The following is a 25,350-nucleotide window of genomic DNA, read 5'->3' as shown; positions in this document are numbered from 1 at the left end:
TTATACTTAGATCTGTGTCGTCTTCATTCTGATACTAAGCCATGAACGTAACAAAAGCTAAAAACCACCTCGTGCTTCCAACCCGTCCTTTTCATAGCAGTTTCTATCTTCCTATGTAAATTAATGCTTGTTTTTCTTGATGAAAGTTCTATTATTAATCGAAATGTTGAATTTAATTTTAATAAATAAATATGTTTATATATGTTTAAAAAAAAATATGTACTTGCTTTTTTGTCTTTAAACCCGTTACATTTTGAATTTTACATTCCATATCAATGGTGCTTATAACACTAGACTTTTTATTACTTTATGCCATATGCATATTACAAAGGAAAACCTTTTTCTTTCGCTTTCCTTCCCTCATTCCATCACCTGACATGATACGCGTTTGTGTAAGTCACTTTCTTCCTTACTTTCACCACGTAATCCATTTCCCTATGGTCGATGTTCAATTTCGCTAATATTAATTAAAGAAGGTAAGAAAAGAAAAATCTAAAAAAAAAAAAGAAAGAAAGAAAAAGGAAAAAAATAAATGTAAAAAGAATGAAAAATAAAATGGATGAAAAAGACAAAGTTAAAAAATGAAAAAAGAAAAAGAAAAAAGGGAATGAAAAAAGAAAAAAGAAAAAGGAAAAGAAAAAAGGAAAAGAAAAAAAGGAAATGAAAAAAGAAAAAAGGAAAAGAAAAAAGGAAAAGAAAAAATGAAAAAAGAAAAAGAAAAAAGAAAAAGAAAAATAGATGTAAAATCTCAATTCATGTAATAAAAATTTTTAAATTAAAGAATGAAAAGACGAAGGAACCAAAAACCAGAACTTATAAAAAAGCAAGGTGGCCGACGTTACCTGGAATTGAATGATGATCAGCAAATATTTCTGCACTCCTATATGTTTATCGTCATCGAAATCGATGAAATAACCCATTTTTCAATCAAATCGATTGATTGCCTACTATAATTGAAAACTCATCGCGATGAATCTAGACACGCCTCTCACAGTAATTAAGTTCACAATATATTGTAGTCTACATTGCACTGTAGAGAACCTACTGCTGATTTTATAAAATTATTTTTGTATATACTGGCTTGCATTAAAGTTTAAAATGCAAAAGTCAAGTATCATGGTTCAATTGTAATATAAACAGAAACATTCGTTTCGAACGCACCCTTGTCATATGAAAAACTACTGTTGATTTTATAGGCCTGGCATTACTGGGTGCGCAGTGATAATGGCTTGAACTTTAGTTTAAAATGAAAAAAGTATCACTGTGAAATTACGCCTTGTGTCACATTCATTCAAAACGCGCACCTGTAATGTCAAAAACTACTGTTGATTTTATTTGTTTTGGCATTTCAGCTTGTGTAGTAATAAAACATCTCAGATGCACTTGTGATGTTAGGCTGTGTAAGGTGTTTACTTTGGCCTAAATTTAAGAGATAAGGGAAAAATATGAATAGAAGAAGTTAAAAATATAAGAAACGAGGAAGAAAGTATGAGATAGAAAAACATAAATAAGGAAAAAAAATTAATTCAAAACAATAAAACAAGATGTTGTGACGGAATTAACCTGTGTTACCTACTAGTAGACTATTCCAATCTCAATAATTACCAGAAGATTAAGCCATAAAGTGTCAGGCGACACCCGGTACTTGTACTGGGTTGGACACTGAAGTGTGATGTCTGCACAGATGCTGCACTCAAATCAATTGTTAATGGAAGGGAAAACCCTTCTATAATAAGGCAATTTTATTTTTGCAGAATCCGCTTTTGAGGGGAGCTGGATATCTCCCACATTAAACCGATGTTGTGTCACATATTTTTTCGTGGGAAACAAATAAATAACCAGTTATATCTGGGTGCAGTCGAAAAAGACTGACAGAACAGACGGAGTGGCAGGAAAAACCTTTCTATACTGAGACGATTTTATTTTTGCACTCTGCCAGAGTGCCCTTCTCTGGGGGAGCTGGTTTCCTACCACATTAAAAACGACGTTGTGTCACATTTTTGTTTTCGTGGGGAAACAAATAAATAACCAGTCGATACTCGGTGGACCAATCTAAGTCGTTTGCCCACTACGACGAATAACCCACCTATTGTATGCATGTTGTTACTTAATTTTGACGTTTTGTTTTTCTTTGTAATCCTTTAACAGGTCTGTAACAATGACTAACTTTTCTACTTACTTGGATAAGTTTTCTTTTTAGTATTTTAACTTATTTAACGCTTTTTTTTTTACTTAAATATAAAGCCTGTCGAGTTAGAATTAAAAACAAAATGGTGGTGTTTTGAATATAGATTATCTCCCTTGATAATCCAAGACTACAAAAGCTGTGCATTGATAAATAGAGGACGAGAGAAAGACGGAAGAAAAATAAAAAAGAAAAAAAGACAACATAAATGTAAAGGATTGAAAAGTGAAAGAATGAAAATGACAATGTTGAAGAAGAAAAAAATATATCTGTAAAAACTCAAAAACTCGATTCGTGAGAAAATATTTTTTTACAATGAAAAGAAAAAACAGAAAAAAAATAAGAATAGATGAAAAAAGGGAAAATATGAAAATAAAAAGACGTTAAAAAAATCGGAAGAAAAAAGTAAGATAGGAAAAATTAAGAAGGAAAAAAGATAGAGAGAAGAAAAAGAACCTTAAAGAAAACATGAATAGAAGAAATAATGAAAGAAGAAGAAAGAAGAAATACGAAAGAAAAAGGAAAGAAAAAAGAAAAAGTAATTGAGGAAGGAAGAACGAACAGATAAAGTATAGGAGGAGAAATAAAAAGAAAAAAAGGCGTAAATAAAATAGGAATTGAGAAATGATGAAGAAAAGAAATGAAAAAAGAAAAAGGAACAAAAACAAACAAAAAATAAAGAATGAAAAATAAAGAAGAAAAGGAAATGAAAACCGGAGAAAACAAAACAACATTCAAGACAGAAAGAACGAAAAGAGAAAAAAATAAAGAAAAAAAAACCGCGAGAAAATAAAATAGGAATTAGAGGCAGAAAACGTAGAAAAATAAAAATTAAAATAGAAAAAGAAAAAGAAAACCGTCGAAAACGAAACAAGAATCGGAAGAGAAATAATTTAAAAAAAAGAGAAAAAGACAAACGTAAGAAAGAGAAAGCGAGAGAAAGGGGGAAGAACATAAGAATTGAGGAAGAAAGATAAATGAAAAAGAACAAAAAATTAAGAAGAAAAGAATCGAAGAAGGAAGAACTAACAAAAAGAAAGAGAGAAAAGAAAATTGAAATTGAGAAATAAAGTAAGAAAGAAAAATGATTAAAAAACGTTAATAGTAATAATAAAAAAAATGAGAAAGAAAATGAAAAATGAAGAATATAAAATATAAATTGAGAAAGAATTTAAATCAAAGAAAAATGAAGAAAAATGAAGAAAAATAATAAAACGGAATAAAAAAAAATAAAATTGATAAAAAAAATGGAAAATACGGAGTGGAACGATAAAATTGTCGCTCTATAAAAGACGACATGATTCTATTTCCGTTTGATGAAGACCGATTTTTTTTTTGGGGGGGGGGTGCAGACCATCTACTAGTTTGTCAGTTGTCTACAAATTTCAAGGCTCCTGCCTTCTATCATGTTTGAAAGTGACACAATGTTCACCGAGCGAGATCGGAGATGCGCCGTTTTACAACTCTTGCTCTCTGCCGATGCAACAGAAAGCACCATCGAAATGCGAATCCGGACGCTTCAATGTTTGAGGGAGATAGCTCAATGTATCGGACGACCCATAATTATGGTTTTGGTGTGGTTTCAAGTGAGGGCCATATCATGCCACCTCACATCTTCGAAGTCTGTTTGAAAGTCAACACCAAAGTGTGCCTGGATGTTCTGAAGATTGTGGTGATCTGGTGCAATCAGGGGAGCACTGGCAGACCTTGGGTGTAGCAGCAAGACTCGGCGTCGGCCCACAAATCCAAAGAGACCTAGGCTTGGCTTCAGAAGGAGTGCTACGACTTTGACCCTTCCCTCACTGGCCCCTTCCTACCCGACCTGAACCCGCTAGACTACTTCGTTTGGTCATACGTCGAGAACATCACCAACATGACCTCTCACAACACCAAAACTAGCCTGATCGCCGCCATCCGCCGAGTATTTGCCGAGCTCCCCCAGGCGCTTGTGGAAAAGGCATGCTTCCAATTCCGGACCCGAATCGAGACGGCGATTGAGGCTGAAGGCGGATATATCGAATAATCGAGTTACCTGAATTGATGTTTTCAATAAAAGTTTTAAAATAAAGCTGTAGTGTTGTTTTCTTAAGGGCGACAATTTTATCGTTCCATTCTGTAGAACGAAGTTAAAAGAATCATTAAAAAACATTTTGAGAATATTTAAAAAAATTTTAAACGAAATAAAGAAAATTGGCAATAGAGAAAAAAAGATTAGAAAGGGAAACAAAGGAAACAAAGACTAGAAATCGAGAAAGAAAGAAAAGATAAATAATGTTTTAAAAAGAGAGATAGGGAAATAAAATGAACACTTTTAATGATAGGAAGAAAAAAAGAGGAAGAAATAAGAAAAAAAAAGAAAAAAGACAAAGACAATAAATAAAAATAGAAGAAAATGGAAAAGTTGGAAAATGAAAACAAAGACAGTTAAAAAAAAAAAGGGAAAAAGAGGAAACACTTGGAAAACGAAGATAGAAATAGACAAAGTTGAAGAATAACAAATATAGAAAAAGAATTAAAAAAAAAAAAAAAAAGAAAAGAAAATCGAAATAGGAAAACCAGACATAAATTAACAACAGGAAAGAAAGAAAGAAAAATTATATCGGAAAAAGTTTGAATAATTAACTACTGACGTCATCAAAACAAAGGATCAATTACCAACAGCAAAAGAAGTCAAGACGAAACACTCATCAACTCATCTAACTAATGAATGACATTCAAATGAAAATCGAACGCGTTTAGTTTCGTCTCAGTGAATTAAAGAGTTACGTTAAAACGTAAGCTTCAAAATTGAATGACTCAGCGCTTTCACCCAACACAGTATCAGTAGAAAACTGATTACAATAATAATAATAATAATAATAATAATAATAATAATAATAATAATAATAATAGTTATGAAAATGAAAACGGCACTAACCTTATGCGTTTTAAAACTAGAAAACTGATTACACTTAATAATAATAATAATAATAATAATAATAATAATAATAATAATAATAATAATAATAATAATAATGAAAATGAAAACGGCACTAACCTTATGCGTTTTAACCGGCTTCCTCCAAAGGAGGAAGTTCCATGGGAGTATGAAATTCACGAGCGTTCCCCCAGTCACATGTACATCCCCGTTAGGGTAAATGACGACGTTAGGTTTTTGCGGCTCTTGCATGGAGGTGTCGACGCCCTCCCAGATACAGCGCCTGAAATTCCCAAATTGGTCACCCATTTTAGTAATGACTATGATTAGCGTGGCTTAACTTCGGTGATCTGACGAGAACCGATGTGTCAACATGATTATACCGTATACAACAACAACAACAACAACAACAACAACAACAACAGCAACAACAACACCACCACCACCAACAACAACAACAACAACAACAATAATAATAATAATAAACTTTGAAAAAAGTATGGGAAAGATTGAGATCAAAGGGGCGGCTGACAAGATACAACGGATGACAGTAATGACGACCGAAATATTAAGGAAAATCCTTGAATGCGGAAACTAACACACATAAGCTATAGGCACAAAATACAGAAATACAGAAAATGCTACAGATGTGAAACGCAAAGGAGCATCACATGGAATCATGAAAACTGAAATTGTAAGTTACACACACCCTTTGTCCCTACCTCCCCTTTTTTTGTGTGTCACTAAAAACTGATACCACACCAAATAAACGAGAAGGGTCAAGGAGAATAGAAAGACCTAGGAGAGAAATCACTAGCTAGACCTCCGCTGGATGAGTCCAAAGTAGATTGGGACCCTGGGGAGGCTTATTGCTATCCAAATTCCAGTGAAGACCAATGGTCATTGCCAATGAGGAATCAATGATAAGCAGCTGTTGCAATAAGGCAAATTCATTTGCAAAGGTTATCAAAAGACGTGGCGAGTGCTGCTAAATGTTTTAAATTCAAGTGACGGACAAGTGATTCCAACATCACCCAGAAATGTTAGTGATAAATGAGGACGTTAAGATTCTTTGAGATTTCATGGTTCAGTGTGAACAAGAGATAACTCACAGGAAACTGGATATTGTAGTTGTGAACAAAAAGACTAATGAATGGCAAATTATTGCGGCTTGCCCAAATAACATCAACTTAGCATGCAAAAAGAATGAGAAACTACGGAACTGTCAGAAACTGGGGATTGGAGATCAATAATTAGAATAAATATTAAATAAGAAAGACAAAGAACTAAAACAAAAAATATCGACAAAAACAACAAGAAAAAAAGACGATGCCGATACAAATCTGGACAGTATAAATAAAACAATGAAAGACATAAACGGATGAAGAAATGAACAGAACAACCAAACCAGACAGAAGCAGAATACTTCTAAGGCGAAATATAGGGAAACCTACAAGTGCAACGTGCCCGTTACAAACAAACAAAAGAAAAGAAAGAAAGAAAATCCGAGTCGGCTTTTCATTTATTTGTAACTAAAGTCGTTTATTACCGTTTTTCTTTCTCTCCGTCTCGACACCAGTTTAAAAGTATCTCGCTTCTGCTGCACTATACCTAGCATGCGTTTCTATTTCTTCCGACCGCATGCTCACCACAGCCAGCCCATTCTTCACTTTACATGTACGTCTCTTTTGGCGTCGACTGTTTCTCCTCGACTACATGATGTCCTTTTTAGTGACGCATAATGTTATACATTGACCAAACGATTGCTGAAGAAAGTAAAAAGCAGATCAAAGAACATAGCCATGGCATGGATTGACCACAAGAAATTCTACGATATAATCTTTTGATATTTAAGTGCTTGAGAAGTTAGAAAACATTCCACAAGATTATTAATTTTATTAAGGAAGCAGTGAGAACATGGAGACTGGAACTGACAGCTGGAAAACAAAACCTAACTGAGATAAAAGAGAGAGAGAGAGAGAGAGAGAGAGAGAGAGAGTGGGGGGCATCTTCCAAGGCGACTTTCTATCCCCACTATTGTTAATCATCGCCATGGTGCCACTTAACAATATACCTAGGAAATTTGATGTCAGATATAAGTTTGTGAACACAGAACAAAGAATAAACAATATAATGTATATGGAGAACCTAGATCTGTTTGGAAAAAAGAATTAGAAAAACTGATAAGCATTTTCTAGAATCTTCAGACAGTGACTTCAAATGGAACTCGGAATGGAGAAATGTGCATTATTGAAATGAAGAGGGGAAATTAGAGACATCGGAGAGCATGGAAGTGTTCAACTAATAGGTGGGGGGGTTTGGAAACAGACACTATCAAATTAACAGAAATAACAGAGAAGATTAGAAAAAGAATACCCGAAAAGAACAAGAAAACTCTTAGAAACTAAATTATATAGTAGAAATTTAATAATAGTAATCAATGCCTCGACAGCATCATAAGAAATATACTCTGGTCCATTCATAGGTTGGACCAAAAGAAAAGAACTTAAGTATATTCACGAGAAGACTAGGAAATTAATGAGTATGTACAATGCACTACACCCGAACGACAAAATGTATCGACTCTACGTAAGAAGGGGCGAAAGGAAGAAAAGGACTGGTAAGTATTAAATACTATATGGATGAAACGAAAAAGAATGGGAAAAATACAGATTGTCGATAAAATTGTCGCCCTAAAGAAAACAACACTACAGCTTTATTTTAAAACTTTTATTGAAAAAGTCAATTCAAGTAACTTGAGTATGTAGTAGAACTGACATCTCTTCAATGTAGCCGCCTTCAGTCTCAATCACCGCCTCAATACGGGTCCGGAAATGGAAGCATGCCTTTTCCACAAACGTCGACGGGAGCTCGGCGAATACTCGGTGGATGGCGTCGATCAGGTTGTTGTGGGAGGTCATGCTAGTGATGTTCTCGATGACCAAATGAAGTAGTCTAGCAGGGAGGGGGAGTGGGTCAGTGAGAGAAAGGTACAAAGTCCTTCTGAAGCCACGTTTGGGTCTCTATGGACTTGTGGGACGGTGCCGAGTCCTATTGCTATACCCAGGGTCATTCAGCGGCCACCTGATTGCACCAGGGTATCGCCACACTCTTCAGCAGATGTGAGGTGGCATGATGTAGCCATCACTTGAAACCACACCAAAACCATAACCATAGGTCGTCCGACACGTTGAGCTGTGTCCATCAAGCGTTGAACCCACCGGTTTTGCATTTTGAGGGTGCTGGCAATGGTCCTATTGTCATAACTTAGATCGGTAGAGCACATGAGTTGTACAGCGAGACATCTCCGATCTCGCTCGTTGAATATTGTGTTACTTTCAGACATGATCGAAGGCTCTTATCTCTCTTGGAATTGGTACACAACTGACCGGCTAGTAGATGGTATTCAACAAACAACGAAAACCGATTTTCATCAAACAGAAATGGAATCATGTCGTCTTTTCTAGGGCGACAATTTTATCGTTCCACTTGGAACACTTGGTATTACGAAAAAAACTGCTTTTTGAACACGAGGCAAACGGTATAAACCAGACAATCCTGAGCCACGATCTTTGTGAGCTCTATGCAGAATTTCAAGTTATGGGATTCACTCACAGTGAATTCTGCTAAACATTATATAAACTACGAGATTAATACTCTCGTAGAGGGGTGGGAGATATCGCGACTTAACGTGACGCAAGACTACAGACCATCTAACTTAACAGTCAGAAATACCGACAACCTTTCTTTATAGTTACACTAGCCTGAGTGCCCGGCGTTGCCCGGGTGTTTGGAAGTGTGTGTTGAGCAAAAAAAAAAAAAAAAGGTACTAGACAGGCAGGCTCGAACCCGTACCGCAAAGGAGGAAAAGAACGTAAAAAAACGTGACTTCTTTGCCGTTGCGTCCATCGCCAAATCGGAAGTGGCGAAGGTTTAAATTAAGGCTAGTCAATCAAAAAAAATGGGATGACTTTCGAAAATATCGGCGAAAAAAGCGATCCCTTTTTGTAGAAAAGTGCCCAGTTGAGGGTGAAAGAATTAATGTTTTTAGCCAATTTTTCGATATTTGTCGTCCGAATGATTGAGCTTCAGAACGACACCAATCTCGTGAAAATCCGTCGCCCCTGTCAAACGTTTTAGGCAGACATACATTTAAACAGACAGGTGAAATTTATATAATAGACTAGCGGGGATGGGCTTTACCCGGGCGTAAAATACGATTAAATATGATATTTTAATTTGTCCAGATTTTGTATATATTATTATAGAGTCGTGTTTTCAAAAGTAAAGAAAAGAAGTATTTAGGTGCCATAAGCTAAAATCGAAAGCGAGGCATTCAAATCTGGTGACGTTACCACTGTACCAAAAATGTTTAACGATTTTTTCAATTTTTACTCATTTTTGACTCCTTAAAAACAATTAAAAGAACGGGCCGTCAAAAAATCCAATAATTTGAGGGCCCTAACGCAGCTCTGCGACTTTTAGTTTCGGAGCAGATAGAGTTTGAAAATAAGGGAACCGACCGACAGACAGACCGACAGACATACCGACAATCAGACAGACCGACAGACAAACATATGACTGTTTATATATTAGATTATGTATACAATATATTCTTTCTATCACGCCTTTCCCAGGGTCACACCACTAACAAATCAACAAGCATGAGACAAGATAATAATTGTTTCACATAGAAACCCACAAATATATTCGCCACTGTTATTGCCAAGAAATAGCTCATAAATACTAATGAATTACATACGCATTACGTCGTTGAAACTGAATTCAACGGATGTAGTGGCAAATTTCATTCAACTCAACGCATATGCTTTCAGGAAGGAGAGGAGGTGATAATTAGCTATAATATATAAAATCAGCACAAATCTATATAATTATAAAACTCAGATCAGCTTGCTTGCTTGGGCGTTTAAACCGTGTACCCGGTTTTTGACTTCCGGTTTTTGACTTCCGGTTTCTGACTTCCGGTTTCAAAAAATTCGTTTGCTTTCCTATTTCATGGCCGCCCTGTCTTAAGTCTAATATTAAAAGCCACTGATGCTATTCAAAACATACACAATGTCAATATTTTTTTTGATTTAACTTATTTTAACGTGTTTTCCTTACAGATAAATGTAATTTAACCCTGTTGAGTAAAAAAAAAAATAACTGATGTAAATATAAATATACAATACATAACTATAATCATATTTATAACAATATTTACTGCTTTTAGTAGCGCTCCTGTGGATTCTGACGATTTTTTTTTCAGCCCATACTTAAAATATTTTCTCTCTAAGGAGGGGAATTAGAAACTTGGTTTTAGTAGTGTTTTTGGTAGGGCCTCCCTAATTTTAATTAGTGCTTGCAGCAGTCTTCTGGGGGCTTCCTGGGTTTTATTTTTTCAAACTCATCATTTAGAAAAACGTTTTCTCAAGACAATAAAAGACAAATATAATCTCAAAATCATTTTTTCAATTTGAACATTTTTCATCTTACCCTTTAAGGGCCAACAGGTAGACTAGTATGTATTAATAGTGACACAAGTGAATATCGTTAGAACACATACATTTATTAGCAACCTAAGATTTTTAAATAAAATTATCAGAATAAAATTAATCTATTAGGCAGTATCTACCACAATGCTCTAATACTGGTTGTAAAATATTGACGACTAGCTTGGATGCCCGGCGTTTCCCGGGTGTTTGAGCAAAAAAAAGTGGAAATCGGCAGACAGGCTCGAACCCGTACCGCGAAGGAGGCAAAGAATATGAAAAAAAAAAACGTTATGTGTTTGCTGTTGCGTCCATCGCCAAACCGGAAGTGACGAAGGTTTAAATTAAGGCTAGTCAATCGAAAAGAGTGGATGACTTTCGAAAATATCGGCGAAAAAGGCGACCCCTCCTTCTAGAAAAGTGCCCAGTTGAGGGTGAAGGAATTAATGGTTTTAGCCAACTTTTCGACATTTGTCGTTCGAAGGGTCAAGCTTCAAAACGATACTGATTTCGTGAAAATCCATCGCCTCTGTCGAAAGTTTTAGACAAGCATACAAGCATACCTACCTACGTACATACATACATACATTTAAACAGACAGGTGAGATTTATATTATAGATAACGAAGAGGACTTAATGCAGACAAATCAATCCTAAACCACGAACTTCGTGAACTCTATACAGAATTACGACTCGCCTAACAAACAAACAAACAAACAAAATGCTACCAAAAAGCTTTTTTCTGTGTTAGTGATAAACACCCGTAATTCTGCAGGTTTAACGAACAGTCGCGACCAATGAGGAGTAGTTCATGCAGACCATACCATCCTGGTGCACGATCAAACAAACAAACAAACATGATCTAATTTGCTTTTACATCGTTAAAACTGAATTCAAAGGATGTAATAGCAAATTTCATCAATTCAACGAATATTCTTCCAGGAATGAAAATAGCCGATAACTGCTTATGATATTTAAACCTCAGCAGATATATATAGTTTCTTAAATAGGAACACAAATAAATAGGTTACTAATATTGTAGGAACACATAAATTTATAATCATAATAAGATTATCAAAATAAAATTAATTTTTTAGGCAGTGTTTACTATAATGCTCCAATACTGGTTGTAAGATATTGGAGATACGGAGGATGACTTTATGCAGACCAGCAATCCTTAGGCACAATCTTCGTGAGCTTTACGCAAAAATCCGTCTCGCCTAAGAAACAAACCGCTACCAGTAAAGTAACTCTTAATTACTATTTGATGTAAAAAAAAAAAAATGGTTAAATTATAAATACGAAAAAAAATAAAGAAAAAAATGAGTGAGATAATATATATATATATATATATATATATATATATATATATATATATATATATATATATATATAAACACTGACCGCCATTATTAAGGCACAAAGACTTTAAAACAAAATTAAAAAATAATAATTCCATATCCGATTCAAGTACTGCTCTTTTTTACAAGAGTCCCCCATATGCACGCTTGGATCTAAATCGGACACATATTTGAAGAAGTGACATTTTCCCGAAATATCATACGATAAGGAACTTTCACCAGACTACACTGACGCAAAATTAGAAAAAAAAAGTTTGACGTAAATAAACCTTTGTCTTGTCGTCTAAACATGGCAACGCAAGCAAGAGGAAGTTTTTTGTAAACAAATAAAATATGAATGAGGAGAATCAATATGTTTTACTCTCGCGTATTGATCTCTTTAGGGCGTAAAATGAATCGATTGCTGATTTTATTGGCCTATTCGCAATGGTAATTCCATCTGTTCGGATATCACTTGTGAATTTATTTATATACAAGAGTGTTCGTCGCGTCATAAATGACAGAGAGAAACAAGAGATTTATGTAGTTTTCTTAATACTTAATACGTGTGTGTGTGTGTGTGTGTGTGTGTGTGTGTGTGTGTGTGATGGTTGTATCGATTTGTTTCCTAGATGTTCATCCAGTGAAACTCACGTGATTATTCAAGAGTTCTCAATGCAGGACAGAGCTTTATATAGCCTGTTTATAATACAAAATCACACGCAAATAGCTTATAAAACCACTGTAATTCTCATTTCAATATCGATTCTTTTTTAGTCTGATGAGGTGTTTTCCTTGAATTGGGATTCCACAGAAACATGTATGCACATGTGTAACCAATAATGTTTGTATGATAAACAGACTATATATACATGTGTGTGTGTGTGTGTGTGTGTGTGTGTGTGTGTGTGTGTGTGTGTGTGTGTGTGTGTGTGTGTGTGTGTGTGTGAATTTAAGCGGCAAGCCCTGTATATTTTTCTTTATTTTTTTTTGTCCATGTTTTCAATTTGACGGGCTAACTTTCTGGCATTTTCCGCAAGAGAGTAGAGAAATTCGCCAAACGTACTAATGTTTTCAACCTGCATGGGTCGTCTTCATGTACAATGGCATAGTGAATGTTCATTGATAAATTGACTGATAAGATGATGCGGCATATTGAAAAAAAAAAAAAGAATATGCAGAGCTTAACGCTGATCTTCAACCAGACCTGTATAAATGAAAGAATGCTGCCCAAGTATACGAATGTATGCCGGATGAGGTGGTCTATTTGAATTGAGATTCCGCTGAAACACGTATGCACATATGCAACACATAACGTTTGTATAATAAACAGACTACAGTCTTACATTGAGCACTCTTTAATAATCGTGCGGTTTTCATTGGATTTACATCTAGGAAACCAATCTATACAACCATTATATATACGAGGGGCGTGCAATAAGTAATACCCCTGGCCCACTTCCAGTTGTCTGATCTAGCTGAAATTTTGCATGTACAATGATTAATATCTCTACGGGTTATGTAGCAAATTACAGCTCTGAACTAATTGTGGTTTCTGTTTTACAGGTGTTTGAACTGAGTCAGGTGTGAAATGGAGCCTGTTTATTGTCGAGCAGTGACCCGGTTTTTGTATTTGAAAGGACGCGCACCACAGGAGACTTTTGATGCAATGAAAGAAACTTATGGTGATAATGTCCCATCACATGGCCTTGTAAAACGCTGGCATCGTGAATTCAAACATGGCCGGAAATCTGTGGAGACAGCTCTCAGACCTTGTCGCCTCACCCCTTCTGTCATTGATGAGGCATCTGTCCGTCAAGTTGAGGCTGCCATTTTGGAAGATCGGCGCATTACTATTCGCCAAATAGCCCAAGGTGTCAAGATTAGTACAGGGTCTGTGAAACTATCATTCATGACCATTTGCATATGTATAAGGTGTCTGCCAGATAGATTCCCAGGTTGCTTACACCACTCCAGAAGCGAGAACGCGTCGAGTGCTCGAGGATGAATTTGGAGATGTGCTAAGAAGATGTCAAAGTTTTTCAAAACCTGGGTCCATCACTATGATCCAGAGACCAAAGCCCAGTCAATGCAGTGGAAGCACTTAGACTATATATATATATATATATATATATATATATATATATATATATATATATATATATATATATATATATATACTAGCAAAAGTACCCGTCGTTGACTGGGTTCAAAAACAGCCTACAGAAATTGGAATCTGATTTATGAAAGTATGATAGATTATGAAAAGGAAGGGTTGTTAAGAGATAGCTTCGAATTTGGGGGTATCAAAACCAAAGCAAAATATGATGAAAGGGAAAATAAAATAGATAAACCCCATCATTTATTATACCATACCTGCTCACACTGAAACACTTATCACAATATTCTGTGGATCTATATTAAAAAACCTTGGTAAACTTTGTGACATATTTCCATTCTATGGAGGTAGGTGCGAACGAACACCCCATGATTTTATTATATCATATTTCTTCAAACTGAAACATAATTATCAAAGTATACTTACGAGATAGATGTGAAAAGTCTTTATTAAAGTTTGTGCCTATTTCCATTCTATGGAGGCCAGGCGCGAACGCAGACCCAACAATTTTATTATACCATCCCTATTTAAGTTAAAACATACTTATCAAAGTATTATTATGTACATCTATATTAAAAACACTTGTAAACGTTTTTTCTTTTAATTATTAAATTTTTTATTTCCTTACTTTGTGGACCAGGCGCAAGCGCAGACCCCACAATTTTAATGAACCACCGTTCTGCCAGATCAAACATACCCATTCCTGTGTCTCGATACATCTTCTATCATTATATGTAATCAGTTTTTTTAAATAGTTAACCATATAGGAGCCTATTCGTGACCACACACACACACACACACACACACACACACACACACATTCAGCCTTATATATATATATATATATTTCGCTCCCAATGCAACTATCGCTTGACAGCGCGTCCCTATTATGTTATCTAGCACCCTCTCTACTCAACTGTGCTCTAAACACAAACATTTAGAACGTATCCCTGTCTTATCAATGAATCTGCTGTTGATTTTGTACGCCAGGCCCTTCTACTTGTTAGGTGATAAAACTTCTAAAATGCACTAGTCATATTATGCTGTACAAAAATCTTAACTTTGATCAAAATCGGGCTTCCCTTTTTTAATGGGATTTTTTAGATCATCGATTTTTAATACTTATCGGAGGTATGCCGGTAGAAAACCTTTCTAAGAACACTACCAGACACCTGCAGTACATTTGTGCTGTACAAAGTGCTTTATATATATATATATATATATATATATATATATATATATATATATATATATATATATATATATATATATATATATGTTCCGATGAAATCGTTGCATCTGATAAAATTGTGACTTTTAAATATGGTACTATAAGTTTGTATAATTGTATCAATTTATGAAGTTTTTAATGTAATCTTATAAAATTGTAAATACACGTTTTCTCACCTTTATGATGAGATGAAATTATTACAATTCCTATGCGTCCAATTCTATTTATATATTATACTAGCGGGGTTAGAGCTCGCCTGGTCCTATTATTACAGAGCCAATTCTCAACTGAATATTATATCGCACCTAATATATAATATTGATTTAACATGCTTATTTAAAAAAATGAATTGGGTGCTATCAGCTAGAATCGTAACCAAAACTTTTAGCGCTCCAGCTGCGTTCCCTACCGTTTGATCTACCGACAGATAAACAAGAAAGATTTCAAACTATGAATGGATTTACGTATACGCAAAAGTAATAGAAATATGTCGGCAAGTTGAAATGAATATTTTACATTTCAAGATGCCACATATTTCTGTATGCTTTATTCATCCATCCAAACAAAGATTTTTCTCATTATAAACCGTCCTTGGTGTATGATTACTATTCCCTGTTAATTTCGGTGTTATGTGACCAGTGTTACATAGAGTTCTCATTGAAGTTCTCACTAGGGTTATCATAGAGGGGCACCAAATTGACGTTTGGTGTACAACATAAAAGGACTCCGTGTGCGTATGATCGTCTAGTTTCATATGCGGTTGTGTGTGTTCATCTCTAATTGTTCATATGCTTTTGTGTGTGTGTGTTACATGCATTTTCTTCGACATACCTTACTTCATGTGTCGTCGATGTGATCCATCTGGAATTCATCTTCTCTTGAGCGGGAGACTGGTACCTGTTAGACGAAGATTTATCACTCCAAGACGATGAATGGGTGTTATAGTTTTTTATTTACCTCCCAGATGTCGACACAGAATATGGAAGTAAATCTTGCTTGCTTTGAACACGTCAGCGTCCCCCACTCCCAGTGAAGGGGAGGGAACAGCTATTAAGCCGTCCGTCTTCTTCAACGCCCAAATCCAGTCTCTCTGATCTAGCCAACCTGACCACGTCACTCATACGTAATCTGGTCAGCTGACCCTCGGTTCTGATAAATGTGTCTACACTCCACGTTTACTCACCTCTCTCTCTCTCTCTCTCTCTCTCTTCCTCTCTCTCTCTCTCTCTCTCTCTCTCAATCCATTCTATAACAACCAGTAGTTTAAGAGTTTGTCGGTTAAATATTTTCACACAGACACATGCATGCATCTACTGCTTTATTTGTGTAGGCACTGCCCTGTCGTAAAATACGCTTAAATATGATATTATTAATTCATGCAGATTCCGTATTTATTATTATAGAGAATAATCTATTGAATATTATGTTGTACTCAATATATAGTAGTGGTTTCCAAAGTTAAAAAATATATATATTACTTGGGTGCCATCAGTCAGACTCGAACCAAAGCATACAGCGCTTCAGCTTTTATCGTTTAAGCTATCATTAGACGGATAAGAAATGGTTAAAAATGAACCGACTTTAACGTATAAATGTATATACAAATAACACGTTTAGTCAACTTACGCCTGTTAAGTTCTATTCTTTATTTATTTATTTATTTATTTATTCATTTCAATTTAAACTGCTTTACTGGCTAAAAAGTAATCAAACGATGGTTCACAAGAAATGCAATCATTTGACTCGCCTCGCGCCGTTTCGCGATTTTGTGTGTTGAAGGGAGAGCACTTTGAAGAAAAAATAGAGACACACAGACAGACATAGGGAGTATTATATATAGATTAAAATCCTCGTTTCATACCTAATTAGTATTGGGTGTAATTTATAATCATTACATAAGCTTTTGAATAAATAATTTAGAAATTTATTTTTTATAATGTGTAGCATCAAAGCAACGGGCTTGTGGGATCAATAAAGTTTCATTAATATATATATATATATATATATATATATATATATATATATATATATATATATATATATATATATATATATAAGTTAGGTACGTTAATAATAAGTTTCCAGGGCTTTTTTTTTCTTGTACAGGCATTTAAAATTGTTGTCGACTCTTGAAAATTCAATATACTATGGCTACACATCTTATGAGATGACTGACGAATTTTTATGATTTGAAATTAAATGAACAGCTACAGCAAGAATTGGAATACATCCTACTAAAGCCTGATTGTCACAGATGGGAGTCTCAGAGGGATGATGAGACGTGTGGGAGGAGTAAGGAAGTCAGAACACCAGAGATGCGGAAGATTTGCGCAAACTTTGTCCCAAGGGTGCTCATAGAAGATCACAAACTATTTTAACAAGATGCGTTCCTCATCCTCCCTGTTGTCCAGACCTTGCTCCCTGTGACTTTTGGTTATTCCCTAAGCTCAAGGAAAACCTTAGAGGCTGTCGTTATGAGATGACTGAGGAGATGAAAGAGGTTGTAACGAGGGTGATTGACATACTCACATAGGAGGACTTCACACATAAGGACTGCACACAGGAAGATAGTAACAATATATTAAAAGTTAAAAAAAAAATTCCTTTTGTTTATTTACACAACTCTATAAATAAATATTTCTGTTCATCACATTAGTCCCTTATGTCTTAGTGATATGCCTTGTTTGGGAGTTAATTGAAAACTGTTCTTGTCTTTTTAAATTAAATGGTTTTATTGGGTTGAGGAGTGGAGGCAGAGTGCAGAGAAGGTTGTCACTCATTCCCAGGTAAGGGCAGGGTTCCCTACCAGTAAGCAAATCCATTACAAAGAATTGTAAATTAATCAAATTATTTACGTATGTCATTTTGTTGTTTTATGTGACAGACTGCGCAGATCAGTAAGGTGGGAAAGGATGAGATAAAATAAATTATAAAAAAAAAAGGAAAAGAAAGTGAAAGGGAGAAGAAGAAGAAGAAGAAGAAGAAGAAGAAGAAGAAGAAGAAGAAGAAGAAGAAAGGAAAAGTAAAGAAAAAAATGATGGATGAGAGAAAATAGGAAAAAAGAAGACAGAGGGAACGAGGAAAGAGATAAAGTATAATAAAAAAAAAAATTTAAAGGGATAAAATAGGGATGAGAGATAAAAGAAAGAAATCGAAAGGGGGACGACATACAGAGAGAGAGGGGGAAATTGAGAATGAGAGAGCGAAAGAAGAAGAAGAAGAAGAAGAAGAAGAAGAAGAAGAAGAAGAAGAAGAAGAAAGAAAGAAAGAAAGAAAGAAAGAAATGAGAGGAGAAAAAATGAGGCGAAAGAAACTGGGAAGAAACAAGGTTTTATGGAGAGAGGGGGTCGAGAGAACGAGAGAGAGAGAAAGGGAAAGAAAGGGGGATGTCCATTAGTTTTCTCGTTTAATCTATACAGATCAATAAGTGGAAATCCTCACACATACGAACCCAACCCCAGCCCAGCGTTTCTACCTTGCTGCTTCTTCATTGTACGATTTAAATCCGCAAGAACCAGTTACTTCTATTAAAATATCCAAAGTTAATAATATTATTATTAATAATAATAATAATAATAATAAGAAGAAGAAGAAGAACAACAACAACAACAACAACAACAAACAACAACAATAATAATAATAATAATAATAATAATAATAATAATAATAATAATAATAATAATAATAATAATAACAATGAAAACAGATGGCGCGTGTCATTCTTCGTTTGGGCTCTTGCTACAACTATTAAACACTTTTCAAACCATCTCAACGCTTACGAGACGCGGAATAATGTATCCCCGAAAACGCGCACTTTCCCAGTAATACCTACTTCACACCAGGACACAAAAATACACAAGCCACGCTGAGATTGTCATGGAAGAAAACCTTCAATCTGATCAGAAAAGGTGAATATTTATAAAGTTTTTCTTTCTTTTCTTTTTCTTCCCCCCCACACCCCTTCCAACTTTTTTATTTATTTTTATTTTTTGCTTGTTATAATACAGTCGACAGATCGAACTTTTTTTAAATACGTCGTTTTAAGCAAAAAACAATATTACTTACTTAATTGCCGTGCCGAAAATAGTAATATATCCAAAAATTCTGAAAAATCATCGAGTAGAAAGCTGTTTATAGTTAAAAGTAATTTTACGGAAAATTGGGTAAAATCACATTTTTTTAGACGTTATAAAGTAGACGATGAAGAGTTCACACACAGGGGACATAACTCGGAACGAATATTTTAGATTACTTGTGTCATGCCTGCAATATTTGTTGTCTATTAACTATAGACTTTTTTTTACTAAAACACAACAGCAGTTGTTCTCAATTTTCGTAATTTTTGGCTATATTACTATTTTCGACATGACAATTAAGTACGTAACATTGTTTTTGCTTAAAACGATATATTTAAAAAAAATTAATTTGTCGACTCTCTCTAAGCAAGCACCTCTTCCCCTTTCTCTCCCCCTTTTTTTTGTTCTTTTTCAGCCTCATTTTATTTTTTTTCCACTATTTTTGTTTATAAAATTGAGTGTTTTTTTTTTATCATACAAACATTTATATTAAAAGCCCACTTTTTTTTAATTAACATTTAATTGCTTTCCAAGGAGAGCAATATATGACAGAAAGTCGTTTTTAATGTGTGTGGGGGGGTGGCTCCCTAAAAAGGGGCACTCTGGCAGTAGGCAAAAATAAAAATGGCCATAGTATAGAAGGGTTTCCCCTACATTGACTAAGGACGAATTAACTTAACTTTAGCATGAGAACAGAAACTACACTCGGATCTCAGTGCGAAAGCCAAACGCTACTTTTTCTATTTGCAAATTAATAAAACAAACTTAATATACTCAGTCATGGATATGCGAGCGACTACGTGAATGTTAACTTATTTGTATATTCATTTGTAAAACTAGCGTTCATTAATTAATTATTCATTTTATGGTACCTTATTAGATGATTTCATTTAACTATTACACTTAATTCTATTTATGTGTAGTTTCTACATTGTGCATAATTGCTTTCCCACGAGACTGAGGATAAATTAATTTGATTGTATCATCAGATTAGATACTACACTCTCATCTTAGCCTGAAGGTTCGGTCTACTTTTTCTATTGCTATTAAATTGCTTCCCAACAAGAGCAAAATGCAATACAAGGTCGTTTTTAATGTGGTGGGAAACCAGCTCGTCAGGAAGGGGCACTCTGGAAGTAGGAAAAAAATTGCTTTAGTATAAAAAAGTTTGCTCTATATTTATTAACTTGAGTGTCTTATTAAAATGAACTTCTTAATATACTCAGTCGTGAATATGCGGGCGATTTCATAAAGGTTAACTGATTTGTACATGTTTTAAAAAAACGAACTTTAATTGATCGATTCTACATTTTGTTATGGTTTCTTATTAAATGATTGGTTTCATTTAACTATGACACTCGGTTCTATTGGTGCATATGTTCTACATTATGGATAATTGTGCAACATTTAGAACCACTTCTATGTACTGTGTATAATATAATAATTAATAGAGAATTTGCTCTATAATAATAAACACGAAATCTGAATAAATTTAAATATCATATTTAAGCGTAATTTACGACCAGGCAACGGTAAACGCGCCGAACTGTGGTAAACAGGGTCTGGAGTTCGATTCCTAGAAACAGTCAAGCTACGCTGATGAAAGGTAGTTACCTTGAAACACGCGTGTACGTAGATTACTGTTTTACAAATAATAAATGAATAAAATGTTATATACGTCCAAACAAATTATGGGCGACTTTCAAAATAAATATAAAAATGAGCTTCGAGGCAAAGCCACTATTTAACCGTATTTATCGTTTGAAAAAAACAAAAACATATATATATATATATATATATATATATATATATATATATATATATATATATATATATGTTTTTTGTTTTTTTCAAACGATAAATATGTTTTCTTAAAAAAACTTACAAACACGCCACTATGTACAACTTACATGATTCATGCAACCGAAATTTTCTTCTAGCAAAATTAATATATATATATATATATATATATATATATATATATATATATATATATATATATATATATATATATATATCTATTAATTTTGCTAGAAGGAAAATTTCGGTTGCATTAATCATGTAAGTTGTACATAGTGGCGTGTTTGTAAGTTTTTTTTAAGAAAACATCTGAAGAGTATGTGACTAAATATGTAGCAATAACATAATTTTGCAAGCTTGTCAGTCGTAATACGAAACAATAATTTAATGGCAACCTTTTAAAAACTAATAAATGACCAACCAAGAAAACTTGATATTTGGAACTTGGAGAATTATTATGCAACATTATATATGCTCTGACATCTAAAAATAAAAAAAAATGCATTCATTGAGCTTAGAGTTTTTCAAAATTTTTCAAATGTATATAATTTTTTTTTTTTCATTATAAAAAGATTTATTTAGGTAAAAATGATTTTTTAATCCATTACGATTGGTATAAATTAAACACGTTTAAATAAAATGTTTAACCTATATATATATATATATATATATATATATATATATATATATATATATATATATATATATATAGTGTTGCCGAAGGCCAAGTTAAAAAAAAGCTGATACCAGCCGTTTCAAGTCAGCAATTGTAAAAATCTCACTTGTGAGATACTATTCCAAATTGGATAATATATATATATATATATATATATATATATATATATATATATATATATATATATATACATATCAACTGACACGTGTTTCGTCATCTGCGACTCATAAGAGTGGCTGAATCTATCGAGACTCGAAATTGGGACCTTATGGTAATGAGCCTAAACCTCTTACCCCTGACCCATCTCGCATGACTATCTGGATATATCGCGATTTACTTATATATGTATATATATGTGTGTGTGTGTGTGTGTGTGTGTGTGTGTGTGTGTGTGTGTGTGTGTGTGTGTGTGTGTGTGACAAGGTATGGCGGCTTTATGCAAATACCGAGCCATGTGCGAAGTGACGTCACCGTAAGGAAAAAGAAAAAGACTATAAAAAGAACGTGTGCACATGCCGATAAGGACGTTCAAGAGGATAGAGGTCAGTGACAAGGAGCGCAATCACGTTTTATTCGGGAAAGTACCCGGAAATAAAGATCTTTTCTTAAAACCTGAAATAGAGATTGAAGTTTTTTTTTTTTATTATTATTCTTTGTCTCCTTTGCGACTGAATCTACAACATGTTGGGTCCCAGGTGCTAACATGTTAACGCACGCGTAATTGTGTAAATTTAAGCACGTACGCACACACACACACACACACACACACACACACACACACACACACACGCACATTGTATTTTGATCAATATATACATACCCTGTACCCAATATTTTATGCATGCAGGTTCCAAACTTATTTAATTTGCATAAGATAATACTTTTTTGTTATATGTTTGCATTTACACCAGTTCTTTTTTTTAATATAAATTTTTAACTTACACACTGCAATGATTACCTTTTGTTTGTGTGTTTGTTTGTTTGTTTGTTCATTGGTTTGTTTGTTTGTTCAGATAATTTGTGCAAGGGATTCCTGACAGCGATTATAAAGATTACATTTCGGGCAAATTTTTCGAAAATCCCACCCCACTCGCAAAATAGGGTCTCCATTCTGAAAGTCATTCTTAACATAGGGAGGTTAGCGGTGTCCATTCCGAAAGTCGATCTGAACATGAGAAAGTTTGGGGGTTGGACAACAACAACAACAACAACAACAACAACAACAACAACAACAACAACAGCAACAGCAACAGCAACAACAACAACAACAACAACAGCCATACTTATATTTTTTACGCGGGTGGAGGCATGCTTCCACCGGGCAACGCTGGTTAACGGGTCCTACTAGTATATATATATATATATATATATATATATATATATATATATATATATATATATCTTCTTCTCTTCTTCTTCTTTCTATCTTCTTCTTCTCTTCTATCTTCTATCTATTCTTCTATCTTTCTTCTTCTATCTTCTATCTTCTTCTATCTATCTATCTATATAAATAAAATGAACTCATTTTTCCCCATATGATTTTGACATTAATAGGATTAAAAATCAAGATATTTCATGCAAATATAATATGCACAAACGGCAGAACAATATCTGAGGTGTGTTATAGGCTTATTATTTCTCAAATTCCTCGATAATCTTAGATTTCTATACTTTTTCTGCTGAGAAGTCACGGCCAAAATCGGTTAAGATCAATGGAAGTGGTAAAATATTTTCTCTCTAATAAATTCCTCCTCCCCCTGCCACCACTTAACACCGTTTGGGGATCGTTCACAAGGAACAGTTGAGAAGAGAACACCGGTTTGGCTTCGTAGTTCTTTCATATGAAGTTATTTAAAATCACTAAACTAAGCTGCAGTGCTCTGTGGCGTAGTGGTTAGCGTGCTGGACAATTCACATTATATTTTCACGTTCGCGCCGACCTACCGTAGTCGTTTTTTTTTTGTTTTTTTTTCCTAAACAATTGGAATGGACTTTTCTTGGTGGCCGAACTGTTAACGTTGCAGATGTTTTTTTTTTGTTTTTTTTTTCACTTTATTTTCCTACTTTTACTCATGACTCCGGGTTTGATCCTTCCTACTTACCTACCATAACATTTTTTAAAACTCCCCCCCCCGTCCCGGAAACAAACATTCGGGCAACGCCGGGTACCCCCGCTAGTATATATATAAAAAGCTCTGTGTGTGTGTGTGTGTGTGTGTGTGTGTGTGTGTGTGTGTGTGTGTGTGTGTGTGTGTGTGTGTGTGTGTGCGTGTGTGGTCACGAATAGGCTTCTATATGGTTGACTATTTTAATAAACTGATTACATATAATGATAGAAGATGCATCGAGGCACAGGAATGGGTATGTTTGATCTGGCAGAACGGTGGTTCATTAAAATTGTGGGGTCTGCGTTTGCGCCTAGTCCACAAAATATGGAAATAAAAAATTTAAAAATTAAAAAAAAAACGTTTACAAGTGTTTTTGATATAGATGTGTATGAGAATATTTGATAATTATGTTTTAACTTAAATAGGGGTGGTATAATAAAATTGTGGGGTCTGCGTCCCCGCCTGACCTCCATAGAATGGAAATAAGCACAAACTTTAATAAAGACTTTTCATATCTATCTGCGTAAGTATACTTTGATAATTACGTTTCAGTTTGAAGAAATATGATATAATAAAATCATGGGGTGTTCGTTCGCGCCTGACCTCCATAGAATGGAAATATGTCACAAAGTTTAACAAGGTTTTTTAATATAGATCCACAGAATATTGTGATAAGTGTTTCAGTGTGAACAAGTATGGTATAATAAATGATGGGGTTTATCTATTTTATTTTTACTTTCAACATATTTTGCTTTGGTTTTGATGCCCCCAAATTCAATCCAAATTTACAACCCTTCCTTTTCATAACCTATCATACTTTCATAAATCAGAGTCCATTTTCTGTAGGCTGTTTTTGAACCCAGTCAACGACGGGTACTTTTGCTAGTATGTATATATAAATAAGAAGGGTCACCAACAATTGGTATGCATTTTTTAACATTATTTTATTATTCCGTGTTTTGATTTTTTATATAAAAAGGTATCATATTTAGATCATTGTAATAATGTTTTGAAATCATTGGAATAGTTTTTACGCGTTTCAAACGTTCTGTGTAGCGTCCTGTTCAGAAATTATTCAAAGGTTAAAATATTTAAAATATATTTAAAATGTGTTCAGTATGTATAAAAGCATTTTCGCAGCCATTTTGGTTACATGTTTCCCGAGCAGTTGAAATGTCTGTAAATTATTCTAAATGTTTTCACGGGTGCGTTCCACCTCTACCCTTCTTATTGGGGGTCAGACCATGGTCATTGCTGTCTTTTGCTTTTCTCCTTTTTCTTTTTATTTGTTACTTTCACCTTTTTATTCTATTATACTAGCGGGGAGAGTGGTGGCCTTGTCTGGGGTTTCCCCCCCCCCGGTGGTAAAATACGCTTAAATATATTTTAATTCATGCAGATTTCAT

This window comes from Euprymna scolopes, chromosome 25 (assembly GCF_053919585.1).
Source record: "Euprymna scolopes isolate OS-2025 chromosome 25, ASM5391958v1, whole genome shotgun sequence".
Taxonomy (NCBI): domain Eukaryota; kingdom Metazoa; phylum Mollusca; class Cephalopoda; order Sepiida; family Sepiolidae; genus Euprymna; species Euprymna scolopes.
Note: the sequence above shows the minus strand (reverse complement) of the source record.